Source organism: Saimiri boliviensis, chromosome 1 (genome assembly GCF_048565385.1).
Source record: "Saimiri boliviensis isolate mSaiBol1 chromosome 1, mSaiBol1.pri, whole genome shotgun sequence".
NCBI lineage: Eukaryota > Metazoa > Chordata > Mammalia > Primates > Cebidae > Saimiri > Saimiri boliviensis.
The window spans coordinates 122532287-122548312 of NC_133449.1; the positions used below are offsets into that span (position 1 = coordinate 122532287).

General features: G+C 51.0%; 1 protein-coding gene across 3 annotated transcripts in view; it reads left to right on the plus strand.

Moving 5' to 3' along the window:
- Nucleotides 1-16026, plus strand: part of ZNF423 (zinc finger protein 423) — a 363648-nt gene that overhangs the window by 49408 nt on the left and 298214 nt on the right. The window lies entirely within an intron of this gene.

The window sequence follows — 16026 nt, forward strand, 5'->3', positions numbered from 1 at the left end:
GAGCCAGACCCTGTCGTAAATCCGTGTTTATATGCTGTGTGTTTCTAGTTAACAAGACCATGCAGAGATGACTATATGAAATGAAATACACGTATGAACGAGGAGATTAACCTCAGGGAGAGATGGGATTAAACAGGAGGGCAGCCCGGGAGGCCAGGGGGCCCTCCCTGTTAAGGCCCAGGCAGGCGGTTCCCCAGAAAGGGAATTTTCAGCACATACTGCAGCCCTGGGTGGATTGGCTGGGGACACGGAAACAATCATCCTATTTTGCTTTGCTTGCTGGACACCAGGCACTAAACTGAGATCTTTACTTGTGTTATTTCACTTTGTCTTTAAAATAAATAGGAAATTTTAAAATCCCATTTAATAGATGTGGAAATAAAGACTCAAAGAGTCCATTGCCCAGGGTTGCACGGCAAGCAGAGGTGGAGTTTATGATCCATGTGGGCTACACACCCAGTACTGACCTGTGCAGACTGATCTCTGCAGGGTTCAGAAAAGAGCAGTCATTTCAGCCCCTACCTGCCTGGTGAGCTTCACCTTATTTTGGGAAGGTACAGGCAATCTGGGAAGCTCAGCCAGTCAATTACTGTTTGTTTTGAAGGGGCTGAGGGAGGAAGGATGGTGTGGTGAACTTCGGGGCGCTGAACTTTGCAGCCTCATAGACCCGGCTTCAAATCCGGGTTCTATCTTTCTCTGCTTCTGTAATTTAGTTCACTTTGAAAAATTAATTTAGGCCCTCGTTTTTCCATCTGTAAGATGAATACCTACCTTAGTAGGGCCATTGGGAGGATCTGCGTGAACGTTGTAACGTGTGAAGAGGTGGCTTAGTGTTTTCTCCCTACAGATATGCGATGGTTGTCACTGGCATCTTTGATGGGCACCATCTGCTGCGAGGTAAACTGGAAGGTGGGAGGAAGAGAAGATGGAGAGGCTCTCCCTAAAGGAGCTGAGAGTATGGTTGGGGACACCATATAATGCTGTGGGATCTGGGGAGGCTGAGGCGGGTGGATCACCTGAGGTCAGGAATTCAAGACCAGCCTGGCCAGCATGGTGAAACCCCATCTCTACTAAAAATATAAAAATTAGCTGGGCACAGTGGTAGGCACCTGTAGTACGCACCTGTAGTACCAGCTACTTGGGAGGCGGAGGCAGGAGAATTGCTTGAACCTGGGAGGTGGAGGTTGCAGTGAGCAAAGATCGCACCACTACACTCCAGCCTGGGCGACAGAGTAAAACTCTGTCTCAAACAACAACAACAACAATAAAAAACTGTGGGATCAGAGTTCCATTTGCCAGGCGTTGGGGTATTGGGCCCTGAACCATGTGCTTTATACACACCATCCTGTTTGATCTTCAGAGCTATCTGGCGGGGTTGACGTGCACAGGCAGGTTACCTGATTGGCCCAAGTCACACAGCAAAATGTGGCAGATTGGGATTTGATCCTAAGGCATCTTGCTTCAGTTGCACCCCGCTGCAGATGAGCCCGAACTTCAGTCCATGGGTGGAGAAGGCTCTTTGGAGAGGTGATCTTGAGCTCTGAGTGGTATTTCTGACCCAGAGAGTAGGTGGCCTTGTAGCCAATGGTCAGGCTGACTCTGGAGACTTGGATGAGAAGCTGGAAGCCCTGGGTCTGTGTCCAGGTCTCCTCATAGGCTGAATCCCAGGTGATGCTAGGCTGGGTGGGGTGAGCCTACCTAGATTTCCCCTAGAATTGATTACTTAGTTAAATTCAATTTGGTTAGATTTTTTTCTAAACTTTATCTTTGAGCAGGAAAACTTGCTTACATTAAAAAAAGAGACCCATGGACTTTTAAGATTTTGTACACAATTATCATTCTTCCTGAAAATGAGATTTGCATGTTAGTGTAAAAAAATCAAAATTTAAACTCTGATTGAAGTAGAAACTCATCTTAAAGCTGGGCACAGTGGCTCACGTCTGTAATCCTAGTACTTCATGAGGCCGAGGTGGGCAGATCACCTGAGGTCATGAGTTTGAGATTAGCCTGGCCAACATGGTGAAACCCCATCTCTACAAAAAATATAAAATTAGCCCAGGCGTGGTGGCGGCCACCTGTCATCTCAGCTGCTCGGGAGGGTGAGGCAGGAGAGTTGCTTAAACTAGGGAGGTGGAGGTTGCAGTGAGTCAAGATCTTGCCACTGCATTCCAGCCTGGGCAACAGACAGAGACTCCATCTCAAAACAAAAACAAAAACGAACAAACACTCATCCTAGCCCTGGGCTGGTCCCCCATCCCTGAGGCTGCTCTGGGGCTATGGCTGTGGAGACAGAGGCCTCACCTTGAGTTCTGGGCCGTGGGCTGTGGGTGGCGGGTATCCAGCCTGTCCGGTGCCTGCTTTTCCCCTTTCCTAGCTCCCTGCCCCTCTTATGTCTACACTCCAGGTCCTCACCATTTCTACTTGGTTTTGTCTTGTTCTGAGTTTGGGATGGATTTAGCATCCTCCAGCAAACCATAGTTCGTTCATTCATTTATACATTTGTTCACTCACTCAGCTCCTATGTGCCAGCCCTTGAGGGGCACAGTGATGGGTAACCCTTGTCATTGTGGATTCACTGTCTCGCGGTTGAAGGTCAAAACCAAACGTCCCTTTCTCATCCCTCTCATGCTACATAGCGCAGAGTTCCAGGCAGCCTAGAGGTGCGCAGTGCTTGCTAAAGGCGGAAATGGCCAAATGCCTCCTTGTATTATATCCCCAAAGCCTAAAAATTCCATCTTCAGAAACAATCAAGCTTCAGAACTAATCCTAAGGAAAATTATTGAACAGGTTTGTGGCCATATGCATGTTGCAACGTGGATTATCCTACAGTAGGAGACAGCTGGAAATAGGCTGGCTATCCAGCAACAGGGTGTTGCTTATTTAGAGCCTGCTGTGATGGGACTCAGACCATCATTGATAATAGTGTTGGTCTCTGTCATTTTTTGAGACAGGGTCTCGCTGTGTCACTCAGGCTAGAGTGCAGTGGTACCATCATAGCTCACTGCAGGCTTGACTCATTGGGCTCAAGTGATCCTCCTGCCTCAGCCTCCTGAGTAGCTATGACGACACATGCGTGCCACCATGCCCAGCTCAATTTTTAAATTTTTCTGTAGAGATGGAATCTCACTATGTTTCCTAGGCTGGTCTCGAACTCCTGGCTTCAAGTGATTCTCCCATCTTGGCTTCCTAAAGCCTTGGAATTGCAAGTGTGAGCCACTGGGCTGGACCTTGGTCTCTGTTTTTGATGTGAAAGGATATTCAGTGGGTACTGCTGAGTTGGAAAAGCAGAATACAGCACACTACCTGTTTTTAAAGTTGTAACAATGTATTTATATACAGGAAAGTTGTGCTTTGAGTTTCTTAACTCAGGTGTATTCCCTAGTGTTCTATGTTGTACATGGGTTACTTATGTCAGGACCTTTTACAGAAAGAAAAAGGTGTTTATTCTAGAAAACAATAAGCATAAATGGCCACTTGGAGTGAATTTGATGTTTCTGATGTATTTGGAACACGGGTGCAAAGCCTGGGCAGGAGAACCGGGGTCCCTGCAGTGTCCTAGGCTGACTCCAGCTCCCCTCTCTGCCGCTGAAGCCCCTTCTGTCCCTCCTCCTCCTCCTGTGACACTGTGCCTTTGTCCCACAGTGTGCCGACTGTGCACATTTCTGCTGCTCAGCAGTGTCCTGGTTGGTAGCTTGGTGCTGGCTGCGGTGGTGGCATTTACACTGCAGAAAGCGGCAAACCCTACAAACCGGAGCCTCTTGTTCTCCTGGAGAGCCCCCTGTTAAATACTGACCAGCACACCATTGTCTCTCATGGTTTCACCCCAAGGATCTTGAGTGCTGGGGAGACCTATGAGATGAACTCTCCTCTTCTTAGGTTCCTCTGGGGCTGGTACAGGGAGGGACTTAAGGAGTCTTCTGTATTTGGATCATGGGAGAGGGCAGAGTGAGAGAGAGTGAGAGTCCGGTCCTGTGTTGACTGAGCCTACTCAATCTGGAACCAGAGCTGCTGCCTGACGGAGACAGAAGTAAAACAAAGGGGTTAAGGATTCTATTCCTGGACGGGCGAGGTGGCTCACTCCTGTAATTCCAGCACTTTGGGAGGCCGAGGTGGGAGGATCGCTTGAGGCCAGGAGTTCAAGACCAGCCTGGCCATACAGTGAGACCCATCTAAAAAAAAATTAACAATTAACTGACTGGGTATAAGGGCATTTTCCCCTAGTCTCAGCTACTTGTGGGGCTGAGGTGGGAGGATCGCTTGAGCCCAGAAGTTTGAGGCTGCAGTGAGCTCTGATCACACCACTGCACTCCAGCCTGGGTAACAGAACAAGGCTGTGCCTCTTAAAAAAAAATGCATTCCTGGCTACACCCCATCCTAGCTCTGTGATTTTTGACAAATCGCTCAGCCTTAGTTTTCTCATCTGTAAAAATGGAGTTAATGAATGTAGTTATCTCATAGGTTCTCAAATGCAAGCATGCATCAAAATCCTTTGTTGGGAAATCCTTTGTCGGTCTTGCAAAAACACAGAACAGATTCCTGAGTCCCAGTCTCAGATATTCTGATTTCGGAGGTCTGGGATGGGGCCTCAGATTCTGTATTTCCAATATGCCCCCAGGTAATGCTGCTCTGGCTGGTCTGAAAGCGATATTCTGAGAAGCACTTGGCACAGCTGAAGTGCACACATGTGGCGCGTGTGGGGACTCGGCTGCATTTGGCAGCTTATTCAGAGGTGGGCAGCATTGTCGAGGAGGAGGCCAGGGACTGGGAGCTAGAACACTGCGTTCCAGGTCTGCTTTTGCCGCCTTGTCTGGGCCCCCTCGCTGAGCTATTTCTCTTATGTGGGACTCTGTTCTTCTGTGAAATGGGTCAGTAAAGTCCTCACTTTCAGGCAGGAGCTGAAGAAGCATCTCTAAAAGCCTCTAGCGCCAGACAGTTGGGGTGCAGGGTGGTGGGGAAGGATGTGAGGGACCTGGGCCAGGTTGGTGTCTGTCTCCTCACCCACGTGGGACCGGCACAGAGGGGCAGGCTGTGGCAGGGCACGCTCTCGCCAGCCCCCGGGGCTGCCAGCATACCCAGGCTTGGCTTCTCTTCTGACAGAGCTGTGAGGGACTCTTCCAATAGAAGAAAATAGACGTTGTTTTAATTCACTCGGGTTCCTGCCTTTGCGATGTTGTCTTCACTTCTCAGTTCCCGATTCTGTTTCCCACTAACCTTGCCACATCAGGTGGCTTTGCGATATTCAATTTCCTTTTCTTTTCCTGCCCCATAGCTGGGCTGACCACGGTGGAATGAGGGCTGAGTGGCTGGGTGTTCACGGCTCCCCTTCTTCCTTCTTTTCCCTCTTTTGCCTTTGAGCTGAAGCTGTGCTTAGAAACATCCGCCCTGGCCTGGGAGTCTGTGGCTGGTGCTGGACAAATGCTGTGGCTTTCCGGGGCTTCATTTCCTCACCAGAAAAGTAAGGATTTTAAGGGGTCCCTCTGAAGGGGCCTGGGAGGATGAAAGGGGAGTAGGTGGGATGCCCAGCACCGTGCCAGGTACCACTTGGGCTCAGTGAAGGTTGGCCTTTCCTGTTCGCTTTGGGCACATCCTCAAGCATGTGTGCAGGTGTGTATGTGTGTGTGTGTGTGTGTGTGTGTGTGTGTGTGTTGGCCAGATGCTTGCAGGGAAAGTCTATGGATCAGAACAGAGAAGCCCAATTTGAAGCTGCATCTATGCTGAATGAGAGAAAGAACCCTGACCAATGGGCAGTATCTATGGCGGGTGCAGGATAGGAGAACTGGCACAGGTGTTCCACCTGTGTGCGGTTCCGGGTCTAGTGAAAAAACCCTTTTCCTAGTACTCAGAGAAAAATCCCAAGGAGGGAGGATGATGTGCAGCCAGGAATTTGAGACCAGCCTGGGCAGCATAGCGAGACCCCCATCTATGCAGAAAAATACCTTTTTTTTTTTTTTGAGACAGAGTCTTGTTCTGTCACCCAGGCTGGAGTGTAGTGGCACGACCTCTGCTCACTGCAACCTCTGCCTCCCAGGGCCAAGTGCATCTCATGTCTCAGCCTTTCGAGTAGCTGGGATTACAAGTGTGCATCAACATGCCCAGCTAATTTTTATACTTTTTGTGGAGATGACCTTTCGCCATGTTGTCCAGACTGGTATTGAACTCTTGGGCTCAAGTGATCTGCTTCCCAAAGTGCTGGGATTACAGGTGTGAGCCACTATGTTGGCCAGAAAAATATAACAATTAGCCGGGTGTAATGATGCATGCTTGTGGTCCTAGCTACGCAGGAGGCTGAGGCAGGAGGATCCTTGAGCCAAGAGTTTGAGGCTGCAGTGAGTCAAGATGTCACCATTGCACTCCAGCCTGATGACACAGTGAGACATTGTCTTAAAAAATAAAATAAAGAAAACTTCAAGTGTTTCATATTCATTGTCCTGTTTTACATACCACCATCATCATCATGTTTTTATTAGGAAAAGATGAGAATAGGATTCAAATTTCTGCAGAATTGCCCAAGATACAGATTCTGCTGGGGTTAGTGTCTGCTCCTTCTGCAAAGATCTCCTAGACTTTCTCTTTTGGGGTGATGGGGAACAGGAGGGTGAGAGGGAGATGAGCTCCCACAGAAGCTGAGCCCCTTGGCTGTCACCTCCAGGCAGTTCCACATTTAGGGACACCATCCCTGCACTGTAGTGGGGACAGGAAGGCAGTGATGCTAAGGCATCCGTGGCTCTAGCCAGGCATTCCTGTGGGTGGGGAGGGATGGGCTGAATCTCAGTGGGAAACTTGATCTCACTGCTCAAAACCCAGCTCTCCTGTCTTTGCAGGCAGAGCAAAACCTCAGCAGCCAGCCAGGAACCTAGTGGGAGAAGGGGAGCTTGAATTATCCCAGTAACATGAGCTCACATTGATTGCATGCTTCCCTGAAGCTAAGTGCTTTGGGGTATCATCTCATTTCATCCTTTCCATCCTCCTGCGAGGTTGGTACTCTGGTTATCCCCGTTTTACAGAGACTGAAGATCAGGGTGCATTCAAGTCTCTTGCCTGAGATCTGATGGCCTGTAAGTGATGTACTAGGTGGGGACAGCAGCCTATTCCAGGGTCCACTCCCCACACCTCTACATTTTATAGTGTCTCTCCAGGCTCCTTCCTCCACCTCACTGCTGTGGCCAGAGGAGCTCTGTTGCGTGACTTCTGCAAGGGTCACTTTTCCTGTAAGGACAGACGAACTTCCTTTTTGGAATTCTTGGATTATTCCCTGGCGTCTTTCTGTTCTCTCTACTTTACATATAGTAAGGCAAGGAGAGGAAGGGGCACAGTGGCCAAGCAAGCGTTAGGCTTCTGGCCCCTCTGTCCACGATTCTCCAGGGAACAGTCTACGAGGAGTCTCCCCTCAGTAGCATGGCAGCTTCCAGAGGTGATGGTTCTAAAGTCAGTGTTTAAGGAGAAAGTCAAGCTTTGCCAAAATAGCCTGTTACGAAAGTGCCGACGTGGAGACCCACTGACCTTCTCTCAGTGAGTCTTAGCAACGATTTTTGTTCCCGCATTGGAATATTTTGCTTTAAATTTTTAAAAAGAAATTGTATGTATTTATTTTTTAAAAGTACTAGATTGGGTAGAAGATTTCTGGTTAGGAGTCACGTTGTTTAAAAACAGGTTTCTTTTCTGTTTTGTTTTTGAGACAGTCTTGCTCTGTTGCCCAGGTTGGAGTGCAGTGGCGTGATCTCAGCTTACTGCACCTCTGTCTCCCAGGTTCAAGCAATTCTTGTGCCTCAGCCTCCGGAGTAGCTGGGATTATAGATGTCCATCATCACACCTGGCTAATATTTGTATTTCTAGTAGAGATGGAGTTTCACTATGTTGGCCAGGTTGGTTCTCAAACTCCTGAGCTCAAGCCAGGACTTGACCTCTGCTTCCACGAATATGGGGATTATAGGTGTGAGCCATTGCACCAGGCCTTCTTTCTTCTTTTAAGAGACAGGCTCTTGCTCTGTCACCCAGGCTGCAGTGCAGTGATGTGATCATAGCTCACTGCAGCCTCGAACTCCTGGGCTCAAATGATCCTCCCACCTCAGCCTCTCAAGTAGCTGGGGCTACAGGACCATACCATCATTTCTGGTTACTTTTTGAGTTTTTTATGGAGATGGGATCTTGCTTTTTGCTGAGGCTAGTCTGGAACTCCTGGGGTCAAGCAATCCTCCTGCCTCGGCCTCCCAAAGTGCTGGTGTTATAGGTGTGAGTGAGTGAGTGTGCCTGGCCTGAAAAATAGGTTTCTTTAACTACTAGACCCAGCCTCCTTTTGGAGGTGCCCACATGTTGGGGTGTGGGGTGTGGACAGAGAGACCCATAAGACAGAGCCAGAGGGTCCGGGCCCTTTCATCCTCACCGCAGGGCATAATGGCAGGTGGTCTTAGTTGTGCCATTTAAACGGCTTGTTCTCTTTTCAACAATCAGTCAGGGTGAATCACAGGAGTTAAACAGAGGTGATTGTGATGTGACTCTGTCATATGTGGCTTCTCTGAGGGTCTGAGCTTAGTGCCCAGCGGCCTGTCAGTGGGGGTGTTGGGTGGTTTCAGGTTTCAGCTTTAGCTGCTAGGAGCATTCGATTTCCCATGCACTCACCCCACCCCACCCACTGCCCGGATACATCCCCACCTGAAAGGAGCCTGGAAGATGCGGGCTACCTGGTTGGGTTTATCTGCACTTGCCCCTGGTTGTTTGACCCAGGAGCATGATGCCAGAGATGATCGTGGGCTGTAGAAAAATGATTGGCCATGCTTTTGTGCAAAGGAATGGGCACCCCTTTCTCTGGGTATTCACAGCCCTGCACCAGGACACAGCGCTTGTAGACAGTGTGGGTCACATTTCAGCTGTTTCTTGCCACCTTTGCTTGGCCTTTTGTGCAGTGCTTGGCCTATAGTGCTCTACCTGCTGGACCCACCTGTCTGGTCCATGCGTTTCCATTCCTGGAGGTTGCTCAGTAGTAAGTCAGGAGCAGTGACGCTCTGTTTCATGCTTGACCATGAGACTCAGGGCTCTGGGTGCCTCCTTTACCTGCTGTGCCCTTGGCCTGCATTGTGTGAGAGGGTTTCCCTATGGGTGAGCTAAGGAGAGCCAGTCATGTGCTCTTTTCCCAGCCACCACCTCTGCTGGGACAGGGATGTCTCTGGAGAGGCATGGGATGCTGTAAGGGTGGGATCATTCCAGAGGCCAGCAAAGCATAGGGAAGTTTCCCAAGGCCTTGGGGAAAGCAGCTGAGAAAACTCCGCAAATGAGAGCCATTGGACTGTGGGTGCTTAAAGCTATTTTGGGGGCAGGGGTGGTTCTAGATCTTCTGATGAAATCTATGGATCCTTTCCCAAGAACAGTGTCCTTCTGTGCCTGTGCGGAGCAGCTCACACCCAGAGCCTTCCTCCAGCCTTGAAGCCAGGCTAAGCCAAGGGCCCTAGTGTGGATCTTGGAGTTCAGAAGGGAGTGTTCTAGGTGCTGCCCTGGCCCTCTTGGAGGGCCGCCTCGGACTCTCGGAGCAGGTCTAGCCTCCGTTTGTCTCTCATTCACCTCCTGCCATTGTCTGCCTCAGAATGTGTCTCCTGAGCTTTCCTGCCTTTGACCTGCACCTTCTCTGACAACACATCTTGCCTGACTTTGACAGCCTCTTGACCAGAGCCCCAGCCCTGTCTGGGCTCCGCTGCTGTGTTCTGGGCTGTGTTTCCAGACCCCATGCCTGGCTCTCACCTTCCCTTCTTCCCAGAGCTGGAGAGTTGCAGCTACCTATGCCCCTGCTGGAGTTGGGGCAACAGCATTTGGGGGGACTCTATACTCCCATGCATCAACCAGCCACCCACAACTTGTGACCTCAGATCGGAGAGTCGATGTGGAGTTCTCATCTGCCAGAAGCCCTGGCAGGGTCCCAGAATCCTTCTTAATGCACCCCAGGAACCATGTTAATAGTAGAGCAGGTCCTTGACCTGCTGCCACCAAGCAGGTGCCCTCTAAGGGCCCTCTGGCCTCTTTGGGATCTTAACAGGATGTGTTCGGGTGCTCCTTTGAAGTACTTCCTGCAGTAGCCCTTGTCCAGGGGCTGTTGGATGTCACCCACCAGGCTCCATAGCTTGGGGGGATTATCCCAGGACAACTGGGAGTCTTGAGATGGAGCCTGTTCCTACATCCCCGTGCAGCCCCTTCCAACCCTGTGGTGGCTAGGCCTCTGAGGCCCTGTTGGGTGAAGACCCTTAGCAGCAGCTCCTGGCGGGTGGCGGGTGGCCAGTGGCGGGGGTTGGGAGGGGTGCTGTGAAGCAGGGCCCTGGGCCCTCCCAGGGCCACCTGATTGTTGTGGTCACACTCAGCCCTGGGAAGGATCCCACCTCTGAGGCAGCGATGACGATTGCCATTGCTTGCCAGGAAGCACTCCCTGCTCCATCCACTCTGTAACTAGATTCTGTGGCCGGTGTTCTGTTCAGCGCCTGTCTGACCCCAGGCAGGAGTGGTTTTTATGCTCAAGGTTGGGGCTAGTGTGAGCACCACGAGAAAGCTGGATTGGCACATGTAACCTCCTGCTCCCAGAGTGAGTGTGACTCGAGTGTGATGGGGTGGGGACAGTGGTGGTGTGGAGGGGACAGGTGTGTCTGTGGCTGCCTGGCCCACTGCCTGGTTCTGAACAAAACCCAGCCCTGCTGCAGGCCCTCTTGGATGTCACCCCACATCCTGTGTGTTTATTGATTAAAAATTTTGGGCCGGGTGCAGTGGCGTATGCCTGTAATCCTAGGACTTTGGGAGGCTGAGGCGGGTGGATCACCTGAGGTCAGGAGTTCAAGACCAGTCTGGACAACATGGTGAAACCCCGTCTCTACTACAAATACAAAACTTAGCCAGGTGTGGTGGTGGGTACCTGTAATCCCCGCTACTAGGGAGGCCAAGGCAGGAGAATTGCTTGAACCTGGGAGGCAGAGGTGGCAGTGAGCTGAGATCATGCCATTGCACTCCAGCCTGGGTGACAAGAGTGAAGCTTGTCTCAAAAACAAAACAAAACAAAACAGGTTGAGCACCTGCTGCTATGTTTGCACTGAGCTAGGCACTGGGATGCAGTAATGAACAAGACAGGCATAGTCCATGCCCTCATGAGGGAGGCAGATCAAAGCCTAGGAAACCAGCAGGTGGAGCGAATAATGAGTGGTGTTGGGTTATGAGGGGCTAAGCCTGGAGTTGCCCTGCAGGGTCAGGTCTCAGAATCACAAGCAGGAGATCGTAGATCAGGGGGCAGGAGCGGGCAGCTGCAGCCTGGCCATGTGACCTGGGGCCACTCCAGAGCCTATTTGCATCCCACACATGAGCGCGTGCACACCTGCACATGTGTTTAAACAGAGGGTACCCGAAGTCCACTGCCTGGCCCCAGCATGGAGCTTGTGTGTGGGGCTGTACGGCTGAAACAACTGGGGGAGTCCTTTGAGGCAAAGAGCGCAGAATGCCTGTGGCCATTCCCAGGGTGACAGACAGGAGAGGAAATGGATGGAAGAGAGTTCGAAGTTGAAAGAGAAAGTGGGCCAGGTGTGGTGGCTCACATCTGTAATCCCAGCACTTCAGAAGACCAAGGCAGGAGGGTTGCTTGAGGTCAGAAGTTCAAGACTAGCATGGGCAACGTGGTGAAACCCTGTCTTTACCAAAAATACAAAAATCTGCTGGGCATGGTGGCATGTGCTTGTGGCCCCTGCTGCTCGGGAGGCTGAGGCAGGAGGATCACCTGAGCAGTGAGCTGTGATAAGAGAGAAAGACCCTGTCAGAGAGAGAGAGAGAGAGAGAGAGAGAGAGAGAGAGAGAGAGAGAGGTCTTAAGCAGATAACAGATCTTTCCTTTGCAAAGGTTACAAAACACGTAGGGCCACAGAACCCCACGCTCGGTCCCCTCCCAGCACCCAGACAGAGGGGCTTGTGTTTGCAAAGGGCTGTGGAGCTGAGGTTTCCTTAGCATTGTGGGGAATCGGGCTCTGTCATGTGCCCTCTCCCTTTGCATTGATACCCACCCTGCGTGCCCTCTCTGTGTGCACACACTTGCGCCCGTGCCTCCTCTCTGTGTGCACGCACTTGTCCCCGTGCCTCCTCTCTGTGCGCACACACTTGCCCCCGTGCCTCCTCTCTGTGTGCGCGCACTTGCGCCCATGTTTCCTCTCTGTGTGCGCACACTTGCGCCCGTGTTTCCTCTCTGTGTGCGTGCACTTGCCCCCGTGTTTCCTCTCTGTGTGCACGCACTTGCCCCCGTATTTCCTGTGTGCACACACTTGCGCCCGTGCCTCCTCTCTGTGTGCACACACTTGCCCCCGTGCCTCCTCTCTGTGTGCACGCACTTGCCCCCGTGCCTCCTCTCTGTGTGCGCGCACTTGCCCCCGTGCCTCCTCTCTGTGTGCGCGCACTTGCCCCCGTGTTTCCTCTCTGTGTGCACGCACTTGCCCTTGTGTTTCCTCTCTGTGTGCACGCACTTGCCCCCGTGCCTCCTCTCTGTGTGCACGCACTTGTCCCCGTGCCTCCTCTCTGTGTGCACGCACTTGCCCCCGTGTTTCCTCTCTGTGTGCACATTTGCTTCACGTGCTTTTCCTATGCCTGTATACTCTATGCGCCCTCCAGTATGGACACACCCTGGCCATCCACCCGCTGCACAAATGCCCATCATCCACAGGAGTGGACGTTTCTGTGTTCCCCTTGAAGTGGGGTAGGGTGGGGATGTGTGTCTCTTGGCTTCAGTGGGCCAAGTGTTGTGTACATTAAAAAGCTAGATATGGAGCTGGGGATGTCTGGAGAAGGTGCTGCTGGCCGGCTGAGTAGCCCCTTTGGTGTGTTGTCCACATTGGCTCCTGTGCTGATTAGGTTTCCTCTTAGCTGCGAGTCTTCAGTGTGCATTGTGGCTCTATAGCAGAGCTCCTTTTTAGGGATGTTGGGGGCTCACTTCTCCGGCCCCTGGAGAGTGCCTGCTGCCGGTGTGGGCTCGGGCCATCCCTGCGCCTGGCTCCAGCTGCGCACAGTCCCTCCTTCCTCTGTGCCTGCTGCCCCTGATGGTGAGGCCATTGCTGGAGACCCAGTGTGGACAGAAGAGTGCAGCTCTGGGGAGAAAAACCTCGCTCTGATAGCCGGGTAGCACAGGGCCTTACGGGGATAGTGAGGGGTTGGGTGTTGACACTTTCTCATCAAGAATGTGTAAAAACCAGGCGTGGTGGTGCATGCCTGCAATCTCGGTACTTTGGGAGGCTGAGGTGTGGGGATCACTTGAGCCCAGGAGTTTGAGACCAGCTTGAGCAATATAGCAAGACTCTCTCTATAAAAAAAATATAAAAATACAAAAATTAGCCAGATGTGGTGGCACACACTTGTAGTCTCAGCTACTCAGGAGGCTTGGGTGGATCACTTGAGCCTAGGCAGTCAAGATTGCAGTGAGCGATGATCTCACCACTGCACTCCAGCCTGGACAACAGAACATGAGCCTGTCTGAATAAACAGTCTTGTAGCCCATCTTCTGTTTTTGTTTTTCTGTTTGTTGAATCCTCTGACCCATATTCACCTTTGAAGATATGCTTCTACCTTCAAAACACGGAATATGGTCTAGAGGATAGCATGTGTGTGGGGTGGCCTGCTGCTGTAGGAAAACATATTAGTGCCCAAGTCGTCAGCTAAGGTAACCCAGGGATCCCCCGCCATGCAGGGACGTGGTTCCAGGGACTGCAGTGTGTCACGTGGCTGCTTGCAGTGAGGGGCCAGGAACCCTGTAGTGAGGTCTGCCATCTGGACCTCCCTAGCCAGTGAGCACCGAGCCACTTACCTCCTCTCTCCACCCCTGCAGGCCTGTCTGGACTTCTGGGACCCAGCACAGAGCCGTGACATCTCCCGGGGCTCCAAAATGGTGGATAGTTCCCTGTTCTCTTTCCCATTATGGCCAAGGCTAGATCTTCCTAAGGGGATGAATTGACATCTTTGAGACATCGTCAAGTTCAGTGGCTTGGGCGGTCACACTTCTTAACTGCCTTGAGTGGGTGCAGGTGTGTGGACTATTTGTCTTGATACCTGTGTGCACAGAGGTCAGAGGAGAACTGGGGTCATGCATTAATGATGTCCTGATACCTGCAGATGACTAAATCAATAAAAGAAAAAGAAAATAATAAAAAAGAAAAAGAAACTCTGTATCCTTAGCTATCACCCCTTCCCTCCTACCCCTTCCATCCCCAGGTAATCACCGATCCACTCTTTTTTTCTTTCTTTTTTTTAAGACAGAGTCTTGCTCTGTTGCGCCCAGGCTGGAGAGCAGTGGCGCGGTCTAAGCTCAGTGCAATCTCCACTTCTTGGATTTAGGTGATTCTCTTACCTTAGACTCCTAAGTAGCTGAGACTACGGGCACATGCCACCATGTCTGGCTAATTTTTGTATTTTTAGTAGAGATGGGGTTTCACCAGGTTGGCCAAGCTGGTCTCAAACTCCTGACCTCAGGTGATCTGCCTGCCTTGGCCTCCCAAAGTGCAGAGATTACAGGTGTGAGCCACCGCACCCAGCCCTGGACGTGTCTTTTTAATACATACAAAAGGGATTCTGCTGAATATATTTCTTTGGGCTTTTTCTTTAAAATTTTACATATCTGACATGTTTATCAGCTCACGTAGCTTTACGTCATTCTTAGGGTTTAGGGACCCACAGAGACGTTGTTGAGGGTGTCTAACAAAATGGCAACATGGTAACCTTTCATCCTGGCAGCAGTCTCTTAATAGAAGCACCATGTATTTCTATGTGTGTGTGTAACTAAAAGATGAAATGTAAGTGAAACTGATTTTTGGTGTGGCATTAAACGCCGTTAACAACAGCTCCTTCCATGCCTGGCCCGCTTCTGATGGCTTTAGGCATTAGCCACCCATGTTTTGGAGGCTGTCTGGTTGGAATCATTTTAGTGAATAACATCAGTTTTGTCTGACATGAGGTCTAATTGATATTTACAAAGCTGCACATTTGAAAACCTGCCTCAGCTGTAACTAGCTAAGTTAAGACAATAACTTGTGTCTCAGCTCAGATCGTCTGTGCATTTCATTGTCTTGATCCTGCCTGTCCACTCTCGGGATGTGGACTTGGAAAAGAGAGCACACTTCGGTAGCATTGCTTGGCCAATTGCTCGCAGATGTTCTGTCTCTCAGGGTTCAGAGGAACCCATTCTGTGAGGCTCTGGAGTAGGAGGAAGACCATGGGTGGATAGCTGGTCAGGGGGGTAGATTGAGCACCATGTAGAGCAGGACTGTCTGAGCTGTGGCAGTGACCTCCCACCTGGGTGGTTGGGCCACTGTTCCAGCAGATGACAGTCCTGACATTATGGGGGCAGTTACCCTGTGCGGGCACAGTGTCCAACACTGCAGAGGCTTATCCCATTTAATCCTACCAGCAGCCCTATGGCTTAGGTACCACTATTTTCTCTATTTTTGAGGTGGGAAAATGGAAACCCAGAGGTTAGATCATTTGCTCAAGGTCATATACAGCTAGTTAAGAGGCAGAGCTGAGATTTAAAGCCAGGCTCTGCCTGGTGCTAGAACTCACGTTCTGACCACAGGCCAGCCTGCTTGCTCCACTCACAAGGTGGCTGCCTGCATATTGCACTTGCCTTCCATGTGGTGGATTGGGGTCACTGCCCTCCAGTCTGAGTTGCTAGGGTTCTGCCTTGCATCCTTTGTACCCCAGTAACAGTGGTTTCCAAAGCAACCTTGGAGACAGACAACCTTGGGATTGAGCCCAAACTCGTTGTGGCTCTCACTACCTGTGAGACGTCAGGCACCCCTCTGAGCATCTACTGAGGAAGACTAAACCCAGTGATGGCTGCAATGCGCCAGCACAGTGCCTGGCTCAGTGTGCACCCACGTAGTGCCCATGAGAACATTGATGGTGCAGAGAGAACTGGGTGGTTCTCGGTGGCTTCAGCCTGCACATGTGCAGAGCTAGAAAAGCCATTAAATCTGAAAAATACTGTGTATGCACATTTTTGGCTTAAACAAAGTTCCATTTACAAAGTCCATAACCCAACTTT